This window comes from Rattus norvegicus, chromosome 1, assembly GCF_021556685.1.
Source record: "Rattus norvegicus strain SHRSP/BbbUtx chromosome 1, alternate assembly SHRSP_T2T, whole genome shotgun sequence".
NCBI lineage: Eukaryota > Metazoa > Chordata > Mammalia > Rodentia > Muridae > Rattus > Rattus norvegicus.
Window position 1 is genome coordinate 104,781,080 of NC_141534.1, and position 25,265 is coordinate 104,806,344.

The 25,265-nt window shown below is 40.2% G+C and overlaps 1 pseudogene; it reads left to right on the top strand.

The window, feature by feature from the left end:
- Window positions 1-10,638: 10,638 nt before the first annotated feature.
- On the top strand, window positions 10,639-15,280 carry LOC134484571 (histone H2A.J-like; annotated as a pseudogene).
- Window positions 15,281-25,265: the final 9,985 nt, after the last annotated feature.

Below are 25,265 nucleotides of genomic sequence, written 5' to 3' on the forward strand. Positions count from 1 at the left end.
GGTCAGGTTAAAAGGAGCACAACCCAGTCAGCACCAATCTCCAAGGTCAATTTAATTAAAGTCTATTTTAGGGTTCTGTTCATTCTTTCTACCTGCCCTGAGCTCTGGGGACAGTATGCACAATGGAGTTTTCCACTAGTCCCCAATATCTTTACCAAACCCTGACTTACCTTAGAATAAAAGCAGGACCATTGTCTGATCCAATTCCCTTGGGCACTCCAAACCTCAAGACGTTTTCTTCTACTATCTTCTTGGCTACCAAAGCAGCTGTTTCCTGCTAAGTGGGGAAAGCCTCAATCCATCTAGAGAATCTACAAATACTAATAGGTATTTGTAACCATATTTTCCTGAGTTAACTTCTGTGAAATTGACCTCCTAATATACCCCAGGTCATTCTCCCCTAGGTCTCTTGCCCTATTTGCTCTTGGCTATATAAGCATTTACTTGCTGACGTACCTTACACCATTCTACTGTCTCTCTTGGCTGAAAACCTAAGGTCCATTACATATCCCTTGTCTGCTTGGATGAGCTTCTTATCCCCTAAATGAGTCCATTTGTGCATTTGGCTAAGTGACTCTTTTGTTCATTCTCTGGGAAGTACAGTTTTCCCCTCTTGAGTGTGTCATTATCCTTCCTCTTCTAAGCAATTTGGGTCTTTTCTTTTGTTGTATATTCTAAGTGAAGCCATCCCTTAGTCCAATTCTAGTTCCCAGCAGATGTCTCTTTGCAGGCCCATAACCAGAATAGGCTCTGGCATAGCCACTTCTTGAGCCACTTGATTTGCCTGATTATTGCCCTGTGCCACTGAATCTCTTCACTTCTGATGTCCTGGTCAATGAATAATGCTCACAGTTGCTAGCTTCATCAAGGCATTCAAGAGATCCAAGATTTCCTGTTTTTTATTTCTTTTTCCCTCTGACGTAAGCAGTCCTTTCTCTTGGCAGCAAAGGCACACCTGCTAATCCTATAGATGTTAATTTTCTTGCTAGCCCCAGGCTCCAAAGGAAATTAGCTCTACTTTCTGGGCCAACATGTGGGAGGTGGTAGGGAGAGTCAGTTATGAGGTTCGAATTGTACCTCTTCTAGGACTTACAGAGACAGTGATCAATGCAAAAGCATGAGGAGTTTAATTCCAACATGTGGGGATCATACCACTTCAAGGGGAGATAACCCTGAGCAGATTATAACAGGGGATTATATACCTTGCAAACAATTAGGGCAGAATTCAAACAATGGAGGCAGAATTTGCACAATGGTAATCAAGCAGGGTACTATGTGCATTTGGTAGAGCAAAACAACTTTCAGATCAACTCATTGTACTATTCAAGACTTATCGAGGGGGGATAGGTTGGAAGCCACAGGTAGCTTTGTGTGACAGTTTGGCTTGCAGCTATTCCAGGAGCTGAACCAGCTTTTTTCTTCCTAGAAGGGAAGGGTCCTTGTGCTTGGAGGTTTGTGGTGGGAATTTTATCACCCACCCCAGATTGGCCTCAACTCTGGGTCTTTCACAGCCAGCCCAGTTGACATTTGTGCGGTCCACCACAGTAGCACCCACTCATCTCTGACCTTCATGAAGAAAGATCTGTAAACCGGATAGCCTCGGCTTCCAGCAGGGGTTGGTCAGAGAGGTCTTTCTGAAAGACCCTAGTTCTTACTAAAGTGTAAGAGCCATTAAGAAGCTTGGCCTGGGAGTTGAGGATTTAGCTCAGTGGTAGAGCACTTGCCTAGTAAGCGCAAGGCCCTGGGTTCGGTTCTCAGCTCCGGAAAAAAAAAAAAAAAAGAAGCTTGGCCTGGTAGAAAGTAGGTAGGTTATGGGGTTCCTGTGAAGGACCCTAGGGGCTTTTGCCAGCCTTACACCCCTGCCTCAGGTTAAGATTAGACAAAGTACTAGCTTCCCACTTTGAGTCAAGGCTAGGCCAAATTCCATTCTCTACCCACAGTTCTTGGAAGGTAGGAAAATTCTTGAAAAACTGCAGAGTAGTCCCAAATAGAGTTCAAATTTGATATGCTTGCTAGCCAATAGATTCAAAGGTCAATATGCTTAGCCAATAAGTTTAAACTGTAACCTTGCTGATGTAACCTGCACCCTTAAAATGTATAAAAACTTCTTGTTATAGCCATTCGGGGTTGCTTTCTCATCACTTGCCACAAGGGGCTGATTGAGGGTTGACCCTGATGCACCAGAAAAATAAACCTCTTGGATTTGCATCAAAATCCATTCTCATGTCTCACTTGAGGGGTCTTGTGGTAGATAAGACTCACTCCAAGTCTTACATTTCCTTCACCCATGGGCTTCTGCCAGTATTTGACCCTTGGGCTGTGGTGGCTCCACACACACGGGACCAGGCAGCAAGTGAAAGAACCAGAGTTGGGGTCAACCTAAGGTCAGTGGGAAAGTTCCACCACAAACCTCCAAGCACAAAACCCCTCCATTCCAAGGAGTAGTTAGTTTCCAGAGCAACTACAAGCCAAACTGTCAAACAAAGCCACCTGTAACTCCCAACTCACTTCCCCTTGACTCACAACTGTCCCCCCTGGAGATTCCAGAATGGTCCACTGACTATGAGTCAACTTGGAGGTCACTTTGCCCCATCAATAATACCCTGACTAGTTACCAATTATTTTAATTCTGCCCCAATTATTTGTAAGGTATATAATTTCCTGTCAGAGTCTGCTCAGGGACATCTACCCTTGAATTGGGAGGACCCTGACATGTGGGAATTAAACTCCTCTTGCTATTGCATTGATTATTGCCTCCATGAGTCTCACTCAAGAGGTTCTGGAACAGGTTCAATTCGGACCTCACACATGGTGGCCAGATTGAGCCCAACCAGTGGAGAATCTAGTCCATGTAAACTGACTGGTGGTCCCATCCTCTGGGTCTTTCCATCCAAAGGTGAAGTATTATTGACTTTGGGGTGCCAAGGTGAGGCAGAGGAAAGTGTCTTTCAAGTCTAAAACAATGTACCAAAATTTGGAAGGTTGGTGAAGAACTCAACAGAGTGTAGGGGTTAGGCACATTAGGGTAGATGTCAGCCACTCTACCATGGTTTACTTAAGTTCTGGACTGGGTGATAATCGCTAGTGCCTGGCTTCTTAACTGGCAGGAGCAGTGTGTTCCAGGCTAAACATCACTAAGTGACACCCCAAGCTGAAAGAGCTGAGAGATGTGTGGCTTAATACCTGCTCATGCCTTCCCCAACATTGGGTACTGGCACACTGAGACAGGATCAGCCTGGGTTTTAAGCTCCACATACACAGCCTGCAGATACACATAACTTAGCCCAGCCATTTCAGCCCAAGCAAGAGGAAACTTTTCCAGCCACCAAGTAATATTCTGTCTTTTGGTATTGGTCTCAAACAATTTGTATTTGTCCTCCAGCCTAATAGTAAGGACCTGGTCAGGTTCTTCAGAAGGCCCTCTCAATTGAGGGCTCTCAGGAAGGAAGTGGATCTGAGCCTCCACCTTGGAGAGCAGATCTCTCCTGAGCAAGGAATAGTGGCAGTCAGGATTGACCATGAATGGGTGGGATACCCGGCCCACACCCAGGTGCATTATTCCTCAGATAGTCCATGAATATTGTTTAGTCCCAGTGGCCTCTTGAACCCTTTTTTTTTTTTTTTTGCTGGAGACTAGCCTTTCAACTTGGAGGAAGACTGAGTGTTGGGTCCCAGTATTCAACAAGAATTGGGTGTGTTTCCCTTCCACTTTTAAGGCTTGGGGAAGGAATCTGAACCCTGCCCTTCCTAGTCACTGTCATCCCCCAGGAATAACACCTTCATTGTTTGGTGGTGCTTTTCCCAAGTCCTGGGATTTCCTGCCCCTGGCTTCCATTTATTAGGGCACTCTTGGACCCGGTGGTCCCTGTCCTCACAATATGCACACTAGTCCTTTTCAACATGTTGTTCTGTCTCTCTTTGGTTGGAGTCTCTCTTCTCTGCTTTCCCTTACTACTGTAGCCAATATTCTCTGTAAATTCCTTTTCTGTCACTTTTCTTTTTTCATCTCTTTCATCTTTCTTTCTCGTTCTCTGTTCCTTCTCCTCCTGTCTCAGACTTTCTCACCAACCTGCACTAAATCCCTCAATGACTTATCCTGTAGTCCCTCTAGCCTCTGAAGTTTTTTCCTGATATCTCTATTAGCCTCGTCTATAAAAGCAATAGTCACAGTAGGTTTGTGTGCCTCACTACTGGGTTCATAGGGTATACACTGGCAGAATTCCTCCATGAGCCACTTTAGAAAGGCTGAAGGCAATTCATCTGGTCTCTGCTTAAACTCAAGAAACTTGATCAAATTGGTGGGTCATTCTGAGACCCCCTTGAGACCTGCCAATGGAGTCTGGTGGTAGACCTTCAGGTCAGCTCAGTTATTATGTGTGAAGGAAAGTGTTATAGCTATTTGCTGATGCATGGCTACAATTACCTTAAACCATAGTACCTTTGAGCTGCTCCTACCTCTTATATGATAGGAGATTTAGAGGGGTCTGACTGGATGGTTGTGATCCATGTTTTTCTGTGGTTGATATGTGATAAACCTTGGGCCACTATGATGAAGCTTTGGAAGCTGGTGGGCATTATAATTTTCTCTCCATCTTCACTATTTTGTGTTTTCTAAACCTTGTGACCTCAGAGTGAATCAGAATCTTACATGGCGGCTGAAGGCTTCTAGAGAATGTATTTACTTACATCAACAATGAAAACATTCTTTGACATTTTATGAAGTAACCTTAAAAGTCAAGTAATTTCAATCGTGCAATATTCTATGCATTGAAACAAGGGTATAAGTCATTCTTAGTTGCAGGTATTGGAGACAGATCATCAAGTATGAATAGATTGCTAGTCTGACTTACACCATGAGGAAATGCCGGAGAGAAAATCTGATTGTAACAGAAAATTAACTGGTAGATATTTGCTATTTATAGAGGCAGAGGCAGGAAGGATCATGAGTTCAAGGCTAGAGTATGTTAAATAGTGAGTTCACATCCTACTTGATCACAAGCTCATATCTCCAAAGCCGCAACATAACAAAACAAAATAATCAGGCCCCAAAGGGAAATGGGATGTCTTGAGATTCTTAATGAGAAGCAAAAGAGAAAAGAATGTCTGAGAACTGACTAGGAAGAGACATCTGGGAGATTCAAGCCATTCGTATACAGAAAGGAAGATAACGGGTGATGAGTTTTCTCAGACTGAGACGCATGGGAACAAGAGTGTGGTCAGAGAGTTATATACAGTTGGGGATGGAGCAAGAGGTAAGGATGATAAAAAAAGGACTGGAAAGCCAAAGAGTGAAGGCAGAGCATGCCAGTCAGTCTGGGGCCAGAATTTTGAAATTTAGGGTTAAGAAGCCTTTCTGGAGACTCCTGAGAAACAAACCAGCATCTCTGTAACTTTGTCTGCTGGGATTTCTCAACAGTTCATGTCTCAGATTCAGGTCATACTCATCTTGATCTCCATGATCTTCTTTCCTTATTCTGGGTTGCCAGGTCCAGCATGGCCTTGGTGGGGACAGAATGACATGCCTCCTGCCCGTGGGACAGGGCTATCAGATGGGGGCCTCCACAAGTGTTGATTGCAAAAATGGGCATAAAGCTTGTTTATATAATAATGTACATATTTTACACTCCTTTTTTAATGAATGCCCTCCCTGTTAACTGAGATGATTTCATGATAATCAGAATGAGTACAAGGTCAGAAGGCAAAGGTGTGGCTACTGTCTTAGAAAAATGGTAAATGCTGGTACATTCAGCACAGTCGTTAAGGCTGTGGAAACAAATTCTAAAGATACAACTTTGAAAATATGTAATTTTTTAATTCTGCAAAAGAGAAGAATGCAATATGAGGGGCTTCACAAATCTAAAGGAACAGAGGCAGCTAAACTATAAGACAACTTGTAACAAATATACTAAGTGAGGTGATAATGAGATTTAGGGAGTAACAATTGCAGTAGATGCCACACAGCTAAGCTTTTTTGTTTGTTTGTTTGTTTATGTTTACAAAGGCAAGCAAATCCCTGAGTTAAAGGTTGAGCCTAGGACAAAGGAAGTGTAGGCCCAGGTGTGGTAGGAATCCTCACTTCAGTGTGGGGTCCCACCCAGCTAGTTTAGCATCTGTGCTTAATAGAGGCAGGCAGATCTCTGACTTCTTTTGTAATGTTATAAATTAATGTGTGCTTGCTGTTTCCTAAGAATTAAAGGGCTGGAGTCAAGGGATGCGATTTCATATGATAATGAAAAGGAAACCTGAAGTAATGACTGGATTGATATATAAAATCAAATGCTGGGCTTATGATCTACTGGGGATGAGCTGTCTGGAGATTTTTTTTAGAATAGCAGAGAACTCCTGGAGCAAAACATACAGAGAGTTGTCTGGATATCTCCAGAAAAAGCAGAGCAGAGAGAAATAAAGCAGAACAGAAAGAAAGCACGTTGGAAAGGTGTCTCCAGCAGAACACAGCCCTCCAGTTTTGAGCCACCATTTAACTTCTAATTTTTTGTTTCACTGCTCCCAAACATCCCTTCCTCAGAACTTCTCTACAAGAAGAAGCTGGTCCTTGTCATTGGGTCTTTACATAGTTTGTTACATGGATAAAGCTAACTGAATTCAAGGCTCCAATCAAACCAGTACAGTAATCTATACATTGAATCTTAAGTTAACATATTTTTTCTCTTTTTAACAAGGTCACCATATTAGGTTTCTTTTCTTTCCTTTGCTCTGACAAAACACCATAACCAAGACAACTTATGAAAAGAAAGGGATTGGGGCTGGAGAGATGGCTCAGCGGTTAAGAGCACTGACTGCTCTTCCAGAGGTCCGAGTTCAATTCCCAGCAACCACATGGTGGCTCACAACCATCTGTAATGGGACTAGATGCCCCTTTCTGATGTGTCTGAAAACAGTGACAGTGTCCTCACCTACATACATATAATAAATAAATAAATCTTAAAAAAAAAAAGAAAGGGTTTAAATGTGCTTATGTTTCTAGGGGGTGAGAGTCTTATGATAATGTAGTGAAAGTGTGAAGGCAGGTGGCTGGAGCAGCAGCTGAAACATCACATCTTGACCCACAATCAGCAAGCTAAGAAAAAGAACTGAGGGTAACTGTGTTGCGGTAAATTCTCCAACCAAAATAAGTCCATGCAAATAAAGCACAACTCAATTAATATGAATACAAGCTTTGCACCTAGATTGGGCAGATCTACCACTACACTATTCTATTCCCCAGCTATGTGATCCCAGTTTTTCCAGACCATGTGCTTCAGCTTCATCTTGCTTCTACCTCCTCTTCTTGAGCCATCCTCTCTCTCTCTCTCTCTCTCTCTCTCTCTCTCTCTCTCTCTCTCTCTCTCTCTCCCACTCTTTCTCTCTAAAACTTTTTAGCCCCACTTTCACTTCCCCTGCCCAATCACAGGCTCTCACCTTTATTTTACAAGTTAAAATGGGAAGAAACTTCTGAACTCACCTGAACACATGATTCACTCCGCATCCTAGGCAGCCCCTCTTGGGGAAACATAATTAGCATCAAATACAAAAGCATTAGAGTAACCCACATTTCCCCTTTTGTCCAGTTAAAAAGCTTTTTTTCCTCAGATATAAATTGAGTACCACTATTACCATTCTACAATTTATAAAGTATAAGATACACTTAACACCTAGTCAATAAGGCACTCTGCCATCTATCCTAACTTAAAAGACTTATAATTCTACACCTAGTATGCATACTGGCTTAGATTTTATGACATCTGAGAACCATCTTCTTAAGTCTAAATCAATGCTAAACTGCTTGGGTTTCAACCAGTCTTCACCCCTGTCAGAATCCAAGAGTGACTAATATTCCCTGAAAATATGAGAAGCACAAAACACAGCTTCCAAAACTTAAGCCAATTTATAAAGACTGCTGTTCACCTGGACAGTCCCTCATTCCTCAAGACATTGGAGCATTAATCTTCAGTCTTCTGGCTCAGGATCATCTGACAGACCTTTGTAATGCAGAATTTTGAAGGCCTGATTACCCAGTCTTGGCAGAGATTATCAGTTAACTATTCTGCACAGTTTGTCCTTGTTCTGGACAGTATTTTGTCTGTAGATGAATTGAGACAATTTTTACCTCGTGGCTGTCTTGCCACAATTGGAGCAACTCCATTGATTCTCCATTTCTTCTTAGAATCCAAGAAGGGTCGCTGTCAGGAGCAGATAGGTCTCTAGTCAAGTGATCTTTAATAAAGAAATGTCCATAAATGTCATATTCTGTGGACTTCTGGCATGTTTGAAGACTGTTTGTCTACACAAAGCGTTTCTGAACTGTTGAGCCTTGACTACTCTTGGCCATTTCTAATTGAATTGTCTCAAAGACACACTTTTAATTACTCAGAACCGTGAGTTTGCTATTTGGTCCTTAACAATGTTTATAATCGCAGTTATAGGACTGGGTCTAAGCCTTATATTCTTCAATGTGTTGTATAGGCACATGCCTATATGAGAGTAACAATATTAATCCCAATTTCATATCAATAAAAATTCATGCTAATGAAAACCTTAAATTTGTATCAAATAAAGTCTATATCAATGTAAGAGACTATAACTTCAACGTTGTATTAATTGCAAAGATTTCTACCAATGTAAGATATAGCTATGTAATATTTTTGTATATAAATTTGCTAACCTATCCCTATTTGTCTATTTCTCTAACTTCTATGATGTATTATATCCCCCTTTCTCTTCCACCCCTTTCCCCTTCACCTAAGAAGGAAGGATAGAGAAGAGGAAAGGAAAGGTAGAAATTCCTGGGTTTAAACTCTCCAGTTCCCTCCCTATCCAAAGCAACATTTATAAAGTATCCCTTAAATGACAACATATCTATAATTCATAAAATAAGCAGAACCATCCACCCCCAACATAAGGAATTGGGACAAAAATCTTCCTTGTCTGCTTCCAGCTAAATTGGGGCAAAGAATTCCCTTCTTGGGGCCCAAGGGAAAATAGGAAAATTGGCTTTGTCATAGGAGAGCTAGCTGGCATCATTTGCCTTCTAGTCACTATGTGCTGAGAAATTTCACTGCTTAGCTTACATTTTGACTATGACAGTGTGAAAGGCTAGATAGGCAAGCTAGCTGTTCTGGAAAAGTTCTGGAAGCAAGTCTTTAAAAGAAGCAGCTTCGATGTAGTTGAGGTAGAAGCAAATACAGAGCTGGAATGGAAGATCCCAGGCTCTCAGCATCCTGGAGTGTGGATATTTTCAGGGCTGTCTTTCTCTTCTTTCATCCTGTGACACACAAAACTTACAAGCATCATATAGTTTTGTAAAGACATCACATGGAGTGTGCAGGGTGCACAGATTGGTTAATGAAGATCAATAAAGAGAGATGACTGCCTTTCTTCAGAGGTTAGTTTGATCACATAATTAAACTATAATATAATTTTGTATACATGTAATCTTAAGAATGGTATGAAATGACAAGTTATAAGAAATTTGTACCCAATAAATGTTATTGGCTGCATATAGACATTTTAGTCTCAGTCAGTCCCAGAGACGTCTCTATATACAGAGACTTAAACATCACCACATATACGTCATCTATTTGTTGATTGTGCTAGTCTCCCTTTTCTTCCTGGTCACCAAGTTGTTCAGGTCGTCTCCCTTTCTCATGTCTGATCTGTATCAACTTGGAAGGAACCCACAGGTTTTCTTTTCCTGTGGAAACATAGGCATAACCCCTCCCCCAGCACAACATATTTCCCATTTTCAATTCTGATGTCAGAATATCATTAATATGAACAGGCTTATTTAGTTCAGTAGTTTTTTCCACAATCCAAAGTCTTTCAGCAGCTGTGCTATTTTGCTCATTAGCATTTAAAAAATTCAAAGTTAATAATGCACTATATAATCTATCTTTGAGGTTATTTATTGCTCCCATTTGCCTATTAAGCATCTCCTTTAGAATTCGATTAGATCACTACACAATCGTTCCTCCTGTAGGATTGTGTGATATGCCTGTAGCATGTTTTATATTATAATATGTAAAAAGCTGTCTCATCTTATTAGAGATATATGTGGATATATGCTGTTCTCCATTTTTATTCGTATGGATATTCCCATAATGGCCATAACTTCCAACAACTGTGTAATACAGAATCAGTCTTTTCTGAGGCTAAGGCAGTTTCTCATTGAAATCCAGGATACGTATCTGTAGTATGGTGTAAATATTTCAGTTTACCAAACTCTTTAAAATGGAAGACATCCATCTGCCAATTCTTTGGGTACCCCCTTAGGGTTGGTTCCTGTAGGCAATGGAGGCAAGTAAGTCATTGCTTCACAGTTTTCTTGGCTTGTTGCCAAATGATAAAGAATTATTTCCTTAAACCTTTGCTGTTAACATGGAGTTTTTTATGGAATTCTGAAGCTTTTAGTACACTTCCTATCAATAGCTTGTCAATTTAATTATTACCTTGTGCCAGAGGGCCTGGCAGAACTGTATGAGATCTTATGTGTGATATATATACATAAGAGTTATAACTCCTCTTTCTGATCATTTGATGTAGCTGAATAAATAGTGAAGTCAATTCAGAATCATCTGAATAAGTTCAGCAGTCTCTATGTGTAAAACAATCCTGCCTGGAGTGCCAGGAGCTGGGTCGAGCATGTCCGGGTGAGGCAAGCAGGGGGATAAAGTGCTCCCCAAGGCCAAGTCGCGGTCATTGCACGCGGGCCTCCAGTTCCCCATGGGCCATGTTCAACCGGCTGCTGCTCAAGGGCAACTATGAGGAAAGTGTGGGCATGGGAGCGCCCGTGTACCTGTCAGCAGTGCTGGAGTACCTGATGACCAAGATCCTGGCAGGCAACGTGGCAAGGGACAAGAAGAAGACACGCATCATCCCTTGCCACCTGCAGCTAGCCATCCACAACGACAAAGAGCTCAACAAGCTGCTGGGCCTTGTGACCATCACCTGGGCGGCATCCTGCCCAACATCCATGCCATGCTGCTGCCCAAGAAGACGGAGAGCCAGAAGGTGAAGAGCAAGTGGACCCAACGGGTGCTGAGCTCGCCACAGTCCACAGCCAATAAAGTCAGTGAAAAGAGAGAGAGAGAGAGACTTGAAAATCTGACAACACCATGAGTATTACATATAATTCAAATTTTTGAACTGACTTATAGGGACTCTCAGCCACCTTGCTTACATCTTCTGACTTATAACCTACCTTTCCAGAATTACTGGCATCAGTGTAAAATGTAGGGGCTCCAGATATTGGAGTTTTCATTATTATATGAGGGAGAATCCAATTAGTTCTTTTTATGAACTGAAGTCACTTGTTTTAGGGTATCTGTTGTTAATCTCTCCCAAGAAATTATTGCATGCTCTTTGACAATGTTCATCTTGTGCCCACAGTGAGGCAATTTCTGCATTAGAAAAAGGTACCACAATTTCAGCTGGGTCCATTCTAATTGTTGAAGTCTCATTTTTTCCTTTTAGTATCAATTTAGAGACCTTCTCAAGATAGGTTTTAGATTCTTACTCTGTTTATGTGCTAAAAATATCCATTCTAAGATATAATCTTCCCTCTGCATAAAAATTCCTGTAGGGGGATGAGTAGAGGGTAAGATGAATAAGATGCAGACCATCTTTGGATCAATATGATCTAGATGTGTATTCTGCAATTTTCTTTCTACCAAAGCTAACTCCTTCTCAGCCCTAGCTGAGAGTTTCCTTGGGCTATTTAAATCTTTATCACCTCATAAAGTCTGAAATAAATTGCTTAACTCTTGAGTAGTGAAGATAATCACAGGCCACAGCCAGTTAATATATTCCAGTATCTTCTAAAAACCATTAACAGTCCTAAAAATATTAAAAGCAGTAAGGGAAAAAGGTCAAGTAACATATAAAGGCAGACCTATCAGAATTACACCAGACTTCTCAACAGAGACTATGAAAACCAGAAGATCCTAGACAGATGTCATACAAACCCTAGAACACAAATCCCAGCCCAGGCTATTATATCCAGCAAAACTCTCAATTAACAATGAGGGAGAAACCAAGATATTCCATGACAAAACAAAATTTACACAATATCTTTCTACAAATCCAGCCCTACAAAGGGCTATCTCTGTACCAATATAAAACAAGTTTTATCACTATTGTTCTGTAATACTGCCTGAGGTCAGGGATGGTGATTCTCCCAGAAGTTCTTTTATTGTTGAGGATAGTTTTCAATATCCTGGGTTTTTTGTTATTCCAACTGAATTTGCAAATTGTTCTTTCTAACTCTATGAAGAATTGAATTGGAATTTTGATGGAGGTTGCATTGAATCTGTAGATTGCTCTTGGTAAAATGGCCATTTTTACTATATTAATCCTGCCAATCCGTGAGCATGGGAGGTCTTTCCATCTTCTGAGATCTTCCATTTCTTTCTCCAGAGACTTGAAGTTCTTATCATACAGATCTTTCACTTGCTTAGTTAGAGTCACACCGAGATATTTTATGTTATTTGTGGCTATTGTGAAGGGTGTCATTTCCCTAATTTCTTTCTCAGCCTGTTTATCCTTTGAATAGAGGAAGGCTACTGACTTGTTTGAGTTAATTTTATACCCATCCACTTTGCTGAAGTTGTTTATCAGGCTTAGTAGTTCTCTTGTGGAACTTTTGGGATCACTTAATTATACTATCATATCGTCTGCAAATAGTGATATTTTGACTTCTTCCTTTCCAATCTGTACTCCTTTGATCTCCTTTTGTTGTCTGATTGCTCTGGCTAGGATTTTGAGAACTATATTGAATAAGTAGGGAGAGAGTGGGCAGTCTTGTCTAGTCCCTGGTTTTAATGGGATTGCTTCAAGTTTCTCTCCATTTAGTTTAATGTTAGTTACTGTTTTACTGTATATGGCTTTTACAATGTTTAGGTATGGGCCTTGAATTCCTTTTCTTTCTAGGACTTTTATCATGAAGGGGTGTTGAACTTTGTCAAATGCTTTCTCAGCATCTAATGAAATGATCATGTGGTTTTTAATCTTTGAATTGAATTCGTTTATATAGTAGATTACATTGATGGTTTTCCATATATTGAACCATCTCTGCATACCTGGGATGAAGCCTACTTGATCATGATCATTTTGATGTATTCTTGGATTCAGTTTGCAAGAATTTTATTGAGTATTTTTGCATTGATATTAATAAGGGAAATTGGTCTGACATTTTCTTTCTTTGTTGAGTCTTTGTGTGGTTTAGGTATAAGCATAATTGTGGCTTCATAGAAGGAATTCAGTAGTGCCCCTTCTGCTTTGTTTTTGTGGAATAGTTTGGACAGTATTGGTTTGAGGTCTTCTATGAAGGTCTGATAGAATTCTGCACTAAACCCTTCTGGTCCTGGCTCTTTTTGGTTGGAAACTTTTAATAACTGCTTCTATTTCTTTAGTAGTCATGGGGTTGTTTAGATGTTTTATCTGTTCCTGATTTAAATTTGGTACCTGGTATCTGTCTAGAAAATTGTTCATTTCCTCCAGGTTTCTACTCTAAACTTTTGTATTGAGAATTATATTTTACACAATGTACCAACTTGGATTTCTGGTCTCAAACACTTTCAGCTGTGTCCAGTCAAGACACACATCTGGCTACAACATTTGCTTCATTCTTCCTACCCCCTACCTCCAATGATATCTCAATGCCCCTGTACAGCTTGAAGAAGTTATAGAAGAATTGTTGCCCCAATTCCCTGGACTTTTGAGGGGGGCAGAAAGTGGTTATTCTAAGGTTGTTTTTATGAGGAATTTAGAAATGGTTGTAATTTAACAGGGAGGAATTAGCTAGATTGAGTTGTACAACCATACTCTTATTTGGTATCTAGGCTAAAATCTTTGCTTTGGTATAGAATTTATTTGTTAAAAAAGTTTAAAAGTACAAGGTTTAGAAATAGTCCTTATATTGATGTCATTACAAACTTCTGAGTTGATTACACATGTGAGTAAATGTCCAAATAGCAAATTCATGGCTCTGAGTTTGTAAGATTACTTTCAAGATAATATTTAAGATATAAAGACAATATGCCAGATTACTTTATATAGATAGATTTTTTCAAAAATATCAGAAATCCATAAAATATGAAATTTAAAGTTATTTATCTTTTGTTGAGACATATCTGCTCCTAACAGCTCTCCTTTGTCAGATTTAAGGGATAAACTGAGCATCTCTACTTCCAGATAAGGTAATACTTTGTAGTTAGGCAGCCACTGGGCAGAAACTGCCTGCTTCATCTGCAGACGAATACTGTCCAAAAGGGACACCTTATGCAGGATAATTGCTGACTGATAATCCCTACAGAGCCAGAATTGTCAGCCCTTCAAGGTTTCTGCATTTCAAGAGTCTCTCAGTTGATTTTGGGCTAGAAGCCTGAAGACTTGTGCTCACATGTTGCTAACAGAGAACTGTTATAACCTCTCAGTTCTGGAAACCTTGTTAGGATTCCTATGTTTGTAGATTTTGGTCATTGTCAGATTTCTGACAGGGTTGAAGACTGATTATACTCTTGTAGCCTATCAGGCTGTTAAACTTTGAAAATACATATTTTATTAGATAGTTATCAGATAGTATACAAGCTAGTAAGGATATAACAGATTTTAAGCCTTTCTTCAGCTGGAATGAATAACTAAATGTTCTGTTTAACTGATAAAATGTTGAATCAAGTGTTGGGTATATTTATGCTTTTAATTGCAAAATGATAATAGTTGTGCTCAGCGTATATTTGAGAGAAAAGGTTTTTATTTAATTAGACAAAAAAGGTGAAATGTAGGATGATGTCATACAGCTGAAGGCAGGTACAAGATAAAATGAGGCCTGTCATTGGATGAGAAGGAAGGATGGGCGGGAGAAAAGTTTGAGGGAAGAGGAGGAGATTGAACCAGAAGGAGGTGGGAGAGGAGGCCACTGAAAGAACATGGAGGTGGATGTTAAGAATCCATTCTCTACCTTTACAGGTTGTTATGAATGTTCTTAAGGGATGGATATCTATAAGGCTTTGTATGTTTAGGTGGACAATTATATCTTATCTATTGTATCAGAAAAAAAAAAAACTGACCCTTGGTTGTAGAAGTAAACTTGTCTTAAATGTTTGGCAATGCCTCTAGCCCTGCAAATATTTGTAAGTGTTTATCTATTATGTTGACACCAGGTAATATGAAAAACATTCATACATGAGAAAGATCCTATTCCTACAAACAACTTGGTAAAGATTTTGACATCACATTCAATTACCAGAAAAATTATTGCTCCACCTCTTTTTCTTAATAGGCTTGAAGCAATTAAATAGTTCACCATGTTCACACAAGTCTGATGGTTCATAGCTCCATATGTGGTTTATATTTTGACAGTTTTGAATTTAGTGTTGAATTATGCTCTGTGTGTGACAAATCCCTTTATTAAAGCTTATTTAATGGTCTTTATATTACTTCTGTAGCTACAGGCGTCTTCTGTTGGGCTTTTACTTGGTGGCAGGTGTCTTTTGGCTTCAATGTATATAATATAATATCTATCAACTAAAAAGTCAAGTAAGGGTGTTTGCAAATGGATGGGGGCTCTTGTTCCTCGTTTTATTTGTCATATTGTCAAAAATTCCCTAGAGATCTTATTTGTTCTTCAGCCTGGCTCGAATGTCAGTAATTAGTTAGGACTGCATAGAACTCTAAATTATCATGTGTCACCCTCCCGAGTACAAGTCCCAAAATAGAAGATTCACCTCCAATATATCCTGTTTTGACAACACAGTTTAAAACATTAATGTTAAAATGCTTAATAGAAGAGAATATGAGAAAAGTTAAATACATAATGTGTGTATCCAAAGTAACATTTTCACCTATCTGGTAGAGATGTAATAAAGTAGGATAATCTGCAATCAAATGTATATCTCACAACATAGCTTGATATGCTATAAATATGCATGTATTACTCAGTGTTCCATGCTTCTTTATGTCCCCATTAGTTATCCATTGAACACTTTATCTTGAACTACTGAGTTTTAGAAGAATATGAAATGCTAGACAATGTAACAGGAATAAGATTTATTAAAGGAATCTGGTGTGTGTGTGTGTGTGTGTGTGTGTGTGTGTGTGTGTGTTTAATATAATTTTAGGCTTTTAGGCCATGGCAGGTATATGGAGACTGGAAGACAACTTTGTGAGGTTCACTTTTAGCTACCTTTATATGAGAATTACCATCATTTTGCCAGTTTTGCGCTCCATGGATATTTCCTGCTGAACCATCTCCCTGATGCTCAACTAAGTTGAAATATTGCATCAGTAAATTATTGTCTTCAGATTATAAACATATTGCACTCTAAGGATGAAGGAAAACAGGCCAACTTAAATATAAATTGAATTTGCAAATGAAAATCACATAATGCTTTGTTTTAGATTGTGTTAGGTTATTCTGTGGAGTAAAAACTTGTCCATAACACTTTCTCTAAACTAGACATGTATGACTTGAAGGCCAGAGAATTGTCTCAGTGGGAAAATTTGATTGCTGCTAAGCCTGATGATCTCAGTTTAATCTCTGAGAGACCCATATTAATCCTACAAAGTTTTCTCTTATTTCTAAATTTGGGCTGTGTCATATGCAAACTCATACTCCAATATATGCACAAATAATTTTAAACCTAAATAAGGACCAATGAGTTTACTTGCAGCTAAACAACTCCACTGGTTTTATATCTAGAACTTATATAATGGAAGCAGATAAAAGACACCTGTTAGATGTCTTCTTACTGCTACATACACACCATGGGATGGGAGTATATAAACAAACACAGTTCTACCATTTTACATAGTTAAAATTAGCAGAGGACAGAAAATAACCCAATCATAGAGAATGTATGAAGTGATTTGCCAATTTAAGTTGTTGTTATTGAATATCAGGAAATATTACTATTCATCAAAACAGTGATTTTTTTTTTTTTTGGTTCTTTTTTTCGGAGCTGGGGACCGAACCCAGGGCCTTGCGCTTCCTAGGTAAGCGCTCCCTAGGTAAGCGCTCTAACCACTGAGCTAAATCCCCAGCCCTAAAACAGTGATTTTTTAAAATGTTATTTTATCCTTTCATTCTTTTATTCAAAGTTTTAAGTCATTTAAAAAGAGTATCTCAGCTGGGATTACAAGTGCTTTCCTGTAATCCCAGACTTGGGATAGAGGGGCAGGCCAATCCGTCCGAATTTGAGGCCAACATGGTCCTCATAATGAGTTCCAAGACAGCCATGGCTATGTAGACTACCCTGTCTCAAAAAATACAGAATATATCTCAAATTATGGAAAATTTCCTTATGTAATCTAGTTGGATTCTGACTGATTTTAATGAATACTTTTTGTTTATTAGTGAAGTTTTGTGTAGATAAACCTAGTCAATATTTTATTTTCTGTCCTAGCACCTATAATAAACCATTAGTTCCCTTTTTATGACCTTTAGTTAATTGTTTTACAACCTCTTGGAATGTGCTCTGAATAGGAGAAAGTCTGGTTACCATTAAGAGCAATTAACTGGTAACACTTGGGAGACTGGCAGAGTTCTCACTGCAGTTTTGACTATCAGAAAAAGATTTAATAGCAGTTCCACTATAAATGAGCTTAATAATTACTGTTATAATTTTAGGAATTCTTATACAATCATATTAAGACTTAAGAAGTCTTCTATTTGTCTATATAACATCACTGCGAGACAGTACATCTTCATAGATCTGCAGAGATCTGCTCCAAAGGGGTGTGCTATTACTTAATGATTGTTATACATGTTTAATAATAACAACAGGAAAAGCATTTTAGTAGCAGTAATCTTTCCTAAAATGAATCACGTACAGCCTTGATTAATAAGGACAAACCAGTCGCAGATTATATAATAATCCGTGGCTCAGGAGACACTTTTCTGAAAAGAACACTAATGGTTCAGGCCCTATGATCAACAATTGATAAATAAGACCTCATGAAACTGCAAAGCATATGGAAGGCAAAGGGCACTGTCAATAGGACAAAATGGCCCTCTCCATATTGAGAAAGAATCTTTACCAACCCTACATCTGACAGAGGACTAGAATCCAAAATTTATTGAAAATTCAAGAAATTAGACACCAGCAACCAAAATAACCCAACTAAAAGTGGGAGACAAAGCTAAACACAGAATTCACAGCAGAGGAATCTTGAATGGCTGAGAAGTATTTAAAGAAATGTTCTATGTCCAGTGAACCTCTAAAATGTCAGTAACCCCAGGATATTGGGATAGCCAATGGATTGAGTTGGACTGAGGCTATGTGACAAATTTTGTGTGTGTGCTGCAGATGGAAAAACTAGATAGATGGAGCTACATCATCCTCTTTTGACAAAGAAGATTTCCAACACCAGACAACTTGCCAAAGACCAGCCTCAGCTTGGAGTGAGTATCTGAGGAAAGTGAGTATGGGAGAAGCTAAATAAATCAAAGTTAATGTGAATCCACGTCAGTGAGCTATGTACTGCTAGAGACAGCTTTTCAGATAGCTCTGTGTTCTGCTTTCTCTGGAGGTAAGGAGACCCTATAGAATGAGCCAGAGAAGTGGGAGGTGAGAGACTCTCAGGACTCAAAGTGAGAGACCCTTGGATGAAGTGCTCTATTGTGGGGACGTGAACCTTGTAGAGTCCACCTCCAGTGGAGGGACAGGACATCAAGTGGAAGGATAGGGTTGCCATCTCATATTCAAAAGTTCTGACTCAGAATTGTTCCTATCTGAAGGAATTGCAGGGACAAAAATAGAGAAGAGCGTGAGAGAAAAAAGGTCCAGAGACTCGCTCAAATTGTGATCCACCTTAAGGGGAGGCCTGGTGCCCTGACACCGTTACAGATGCTTTGTCGTGATTGCAGCTTAGCATGACTGCCCTCTGAGAGGTCATGCAAGCAACTGAAAAGTTAGATACAGATGCTAGTACCCGTCCAGTGGACCTAAGCCTGGGACCCCTGTGGCTGAATTGGGGAAAAGCTGGAAGAAGCTGGGGAGGAGGTCGGCCCCAAGGGAAGACCTGCAGTCTCAACTAACCTGGACCCCCAGGGTTTCTCAGACACTAAGCCACCAACCAGGCAACATACAACAGCTAATATTAGGCCCCAGACATATATACTGAAGAGGACTGCCTGTTCTGGCCTGAGGGAGGGAAGATGCTCCTAAGCCTTTTCAGATTTAAGGCTTCAGGGATTGGGGTGGCCTGATGGTGTGGGGGCAGTTGGGTGGGAACATCCTCATGCAGGTGGAGGTGACGGGAAGTTATATGGCAATAGGAGTGGTGGTAGGGTACAGATTCAGAGAGGGATGAAGTCTGGACTGTAAAAAAGAATTAAAGGATAAAAATAAGTAAGTTTAAATTTAAAAAAAAAAGCATTGCTTTGGAAATGTTCTCATGTTCTCATTTTCTACAATGGAAATCTTTTCTCAGCTCTTCTGTCTTGGCTCATGTGACAGTTATTCCTGGTAGTCAAGTTGGCTATACCATGGAATTAACTAAATTGCAACATTTCAGTATGGTAAGGGATTTTTTTCTTGATTATAGCTTTTTAGGTTGTAAAGCCCTTTTTTAAAATCTGGATCTTTCAAAATGATAAGAAATACCGTTAATCTAGGCCACAGCTTCTGATGGCAGCCTACATCTATAAAGGTCATTGAAGATGCTAGTTCTTTCTCCTTGACTTCATGTCCTACCTCCTGCTTCCAAGTTGATTTTTTTGTTGTTGTTGTTGTTAAACTGTCGTTAGAGCTTACTTCTTCACAACTCTGGTATACACCAAAGACCGGTTGAGACACCCAGGCACATGGACCGCACCACTAGTGTACTCTCCATCTGTCCATTTGTAGACAGCCACTGATGGACTAGTTAGGCTATACCTTGCAAGCCATTCCAATAAATCCACTTCCTACATACACAGAGAGATCCATTCCATCCCATCTGTTCATTTAGATACTTTGATTAATACAGCTGTGATCTCTTGCTGCGCCAGCTCCAGTGGAGCCTGTCTGACATGAAACAATCGTGGTCAGCAGGCCAGAGATACGTGTTCCTCGGAACTTGGTCTCCTGGAGACACTTGGCCACTTGCTTCTCGACTGTCTGCCTAGCTGATTCGAATCGATATGATCAGGAGTTACATACTGGCTCTTTTATTTCTTTTTCTACTAAAAGGAACATTGTGACCTGATTTGGTCTTTATCGATCATGCCTCTTTTGAAAGCACTAGCAAAAATTAAGTAGAATCAGAATGAAACTCTAAGAGATGTGATCAATAATTTACAAAGGGAAGAACTGACTGTGGAAAATTCAGACCTTCTGGATAGTGAAAGAATTAAGGTGCTAGCTATTAGAGGGGAAAGTCCCACCGATTATAAAATATCCAAACATTTTGGAATTCCTAACAAGTAGTTACATGAAAGAAAACATTATTTAATTAGAGGAAGGTGGTGGCCCCCTCCTTTAGGTAAAGACAGCATGAGTAGATACAGGACCACTGCAGAGCCATTGCCCTACACAGGGACATATGATGAAGAAGTTGATAGATGGGTTAATATTGATGGAAAGAGAGTACTATATTATTCTTTAAATTTTATAGAACGCTTGGCCAGATCACGTCCCCGTGCTTGTCTATTATCAAAACAATTACATGAATTTTGGCTAAGAGAGCGTTCCCTTACAGCTGGCTGTCCTGTTGTTATGCAAGAGATGATATTTAGAGATTGAAGTAAATGAGGTTTATGACCACTATCTGGAACCAGTCTGATTCTCGGGAAAATTTATTTCCTGCCTTGCCCTCCGTTCTGAATTTCATGTAAACTGTTAATTTTTTTTCTTGGTTATTGTTTGAGTGTACCCTGGCAAGGGGCCAAAACATTAGCTCCTGGTCAAGCACTGTATATAACCACAAAGCAGATTTCAGTAAAATCGCAGCAGATCCAAACCACCCTGAGTGTGTCGTGTCTGTCTGTCATTGCGCCGAACCTGTGCCTTTCTGAGTACCAGAGCCCTGCTTCTCCCGCGGTGTCCTCCATCTGAGTGGTCTGTGGCAGTCGCTTTTCTACCTTCCCACAGAGGAAGATGTGCTGGTAATAATAGTGTTCCATAGAGTTTGTCGTGTGTTTCCTGCTCTTCTCTCAGGATTGTTTCAGGTCTGATACATACCAAGTGAAAAGTAGCTGCACTTTACCTGATCCAACCATGGAAGCACAAAAAAAAATCTTAGTGTTTGCTAAAAATCTCTCTCTTATCTTTAATACTCTTAGCACCCTTCCCCGATGGGCCGGATTGTTTATTTTGCTGCAAGTTGAATAGTGGGCCCTGCAAGCTATCTGCCTTCATTCCAAATGGAAGGGGAGATAATGGAAGAGAGGATAGGGTATGAGAGAACAGGCTTAAGTCCTGCTGAAATGCAAATGTCTTGACCTAGAAAAGTTCTACCTCTGGAATGGAAGCCTGGTAGAGAAACCATCTTTCCTTGTCCATTCAGTGCACTAGCAACATACATACCTGAAAAGCGTTGGCTCTAGATTAGGTGGGGCCGGAATCGCTATGCTGTGCACCTTCGCCACACTCTAACCTTAACGGAAGTAACCATGTCACTCAGGACTTGCTGGCCAATCAGGACCTCAAGTCTTACCTGCCACTCAGAAGTGGTGGAGGGTGTTTCCGGGTTCCACGTAGCTGTTTCAAAGCTGTAGCTGAGGAGGCTTGAGTGGTTGGTGTGACCTGATCTGTGTGCTAAGGCTGGGTGCTGTTGGAATTCAGGCGAACATTGAACTCACGACATGGTGAGTGTATATATGGCAGCTGCTTCCAATGGGAATGGGGCAGGCGATTGAACAGTGTGGAGCTAGTGTGGTGAGACCTCCTTGGGGCTGGGTGAGAACCGAAACTTAACTTGAATACCTGTGAGCCACACCCTGAGCATGGAGGTAACCTCTGAATAACTTTGATCTGTCACTACCTCTGTGTATGCATTTGGGGCATGGGGTTGTGTGTTGAAACAGCCTTAGCAAGATCGCAAGCACAGAAATGCCTAGTTTCTACAGTATCTTTTACAATTTTTGCACTTGTTTTAACATTGTGATGTAAGATATATGTGGAGTAAATGAGAAAGTTGTAAACATCACCTCTTGTCTTGGGTAACAGTCAAATATTAAGCTGTGAAGCATTGTCTTAGACTTATCCGAGTTTATCCTGTTGTATAACAGTGTCTGCTGACTTCATACACTTTGTCTCCTCCCCCTCCAGGAAGTAGTGTAAAAGATGATATTCTTCTTAAGAAGCTGACTTGGCGTAAGACACAGCTTGTGTGAAAATTCCAGAATTCCGCATCCCAATTTTTATACTTTGTACCTTCTACTTTGTTGTCCTTGTCCTCCTTTGGGATCTTCAACTGAGGACCATGGCACTGTCTCAGGTCTTAGGAATACTTAAGAAATACTTCGGGAAAAATCATAGCTGTGTAAATCTCCCCTCTGCCTAAGTGGCTAGATTTTCAGTCTTGTGTCCCTAATTAAATTGTTCAAAATGTAACCTGGAGACTTAAGGATGATGGCATCTGTGGAATGCAAAATCTGTTCTAGTCTGACTCCTCTTTGAGCATTAACCAGTACTGGATGCATGTTATTATTAAAGAGATATTTCTTTTCCTTAATTCTTTTATTTACATTCCAAATATCTATCACCCCCTTACCAGTACCTCGCCTAAAAGTTCTTTACTCCATCCCTCTCTCCTTTGCCTCTGAGATTGTGCTCTCCTCGACCCTTAGCACAACCCCACTCCCACCTCAACTGCCCTCTACCCATCCCTCTTCCTTGGGGCATCAAGTCTCTCCAGGATTAGTCTCAAGCTCTCCCAGTGATGCCAGACAAGGAAGTCAGTGTTCTGATTCACATGTGTAAGTTGCCTCAGACAAGTCCATGTGTCCTTAAAAAAATATTTACTTGCTGTTCTCATTGTGTGTAGAGATTTCTCCCTGGGAATATATATGAATTCTAACTGCATCTTCAGCCTTTTAGGAAAAAGTTTCTAACACATGCTATGTTGACTCAGGTGACCTTGATCCCAGTCTGTTGCTCACCAGGGCAATGGCCTTGCCTTTGTCATCATTAAACTTTGTAAATTCCTACATTGAGGGGCCGTACCACAGTAGAGATTTAAAATGAACCATTTTGTTTCCAGTTTCTTGCTATTATGAATAAGGCTGGTGTGAACCTAGAGGAGCCTGTGTCCTTGTGATATGATGGAGCATCTTTTGGGTATATGCCCTGGAGTGGTATAACTGGGTCTTGAGAAAGAACTATTCCCAGTTTTCTGACTAAGTACCGGATTGAGTTCCAGAGTGGTTGTACATATTTGCAATACTACCAATGATGGAGTGTTCACCTATCTTAACATCCTTGTCAACATGTGCTGTCCCTTGAGTTTTTGATTTTATACATTCTGATTGATGTAAGGTAGAAACTCAGGGTTGTTTGTTTTGCATTTACCTGATGACTAAGGATGTAGAACATTTCTTTAAGTGCTACTCAGACATTCGATATTCCTCTGTTGAGAATTGTGTTTTGCTCTGTATCCCATTTTTAATTGGGTTATTGGTTTTTGTGGCATCACACTTCTTGAGTTTGTTATATAGTTTGGATGTTGGCCCTGTATTAGGGTTAGTGACTATCTTTCCTCGATTTGTAGGCTGCTGTTTTGTCCTTATGACATTGTCCTTTGTCTTATAGAAGTTTTTCACTTTCAAGAGGTTCCATGTTTTATATGTTGATCTTCCAGCCTGAGCTATTGCTGTTCTGTTCAGGGAGTTCTGTCCTGTACCAATGTATTCAAGGGTATTTCCCACTTTGTCTTCTATTAGATTCAATGTATCTGGTTCTATGTTAAGGTCCTCGATCCACGTTGTGCAGGGTGATAAATAGGATCAACTTGATTCTTCTATATGCTCACTGCCAGTGAGACCAGGATCATTTGTTGAAGATCCTATCTTTTTAAACTGTATGCTTTTTGCTTCTTTGTCCAAGATCAAGTGCCCATAGCTGTGTGTGGGTTCATTTCTAGGTATTCAATTCTATTCAATTGATGTACCTGTCTGTCTCTGTACCTATACCATTTGATTTTTATCGCTATTACTCTGTAGTACAGCTTGAGATCAGGGATTGTGAATTCTCCAGACATTCTTTTATTGTTTAGGATTCTTTATGCTATCCTGGGAAGTTTTGTTTTAATTGAATTTTTTATTTGCACTTCAAATGTCATTGCCTTGCCTGGTTTCCCATCCATGAGCCCTCTATCCCTTCCCTCTCCCCCTTCTTCTATAAGGATGTTCCCCCTCCTCAACCTCCCTTCCTGCCTACTCACCCTGGCCTTCCCCTAACACTGGGGGGCCCAGCCTTGGAAGGATCAAAGGCTCCTCCTCCTATTGGTGCCCAACAAGGCCATCCTCTGCTACATATGCAGCTGGAGCCATATGTCCTTGTTTACTCTTTGAATGGTGGTTGAGTCCCTGGGAACTTGGGTTTGTTGGTATTATTGTTCTTCCTATGGGTTCCATACCTCTTTATCTCCTTCAATCCTTTCTCTAACTCCCCCAATGGGGACCCTGTTTTCATTTCAATGGTTGTCTTCTAGCATTCACCTCTGTATTTGGCATGCTCTGGCAGAGCCTCTAAAGAGACAGCTATATCAGGCTCCTGTCAACATGCACTTCTTGGCATCAACAATATTGTCTAGTTTTGGTGGCTGTGTGTATGTGGGCTGGATCCCCGGGTAGGGCAGACTCTAAATGGCCATTCCTCAGTCTCTGCTCCAAACTTTGTCTCCATATCTCCTCCTATGAATGCTTCTGTTCCCCATTCTAAGAAGAACTAAAGCATCCGCACTTTGTGGTCCTTCTTCTTGAGCTTTATGTGGTCTGTGGATTGCATCTTGGGTAATTTGAGCTTTTGGGCTAATATCCACTTATCAATGAGTGCATACCATGTGTGTTTTTCTATGATTGGGTTACTTCACTCAGGATGATATTTTCTAGGTCAATCCATTTGTCAATGAATTTCATAAAGTCATTGTTTTTGATAGCTGAGTAATATTCCATTGTGTAGATGTACCACATTTTCTGTATCCATTCCTCTGTTGAAGGGCATAGGAGTTCTTTCAGCTTCTGACTGGTATGAGGTGGAATCTCAGGGTTGTTTTGATTTGCATTTTCCTGATGACTAAAAATTTTGAACATTTCTTTACGTGCCTCTTGGCCATTCAATAATCCTCAG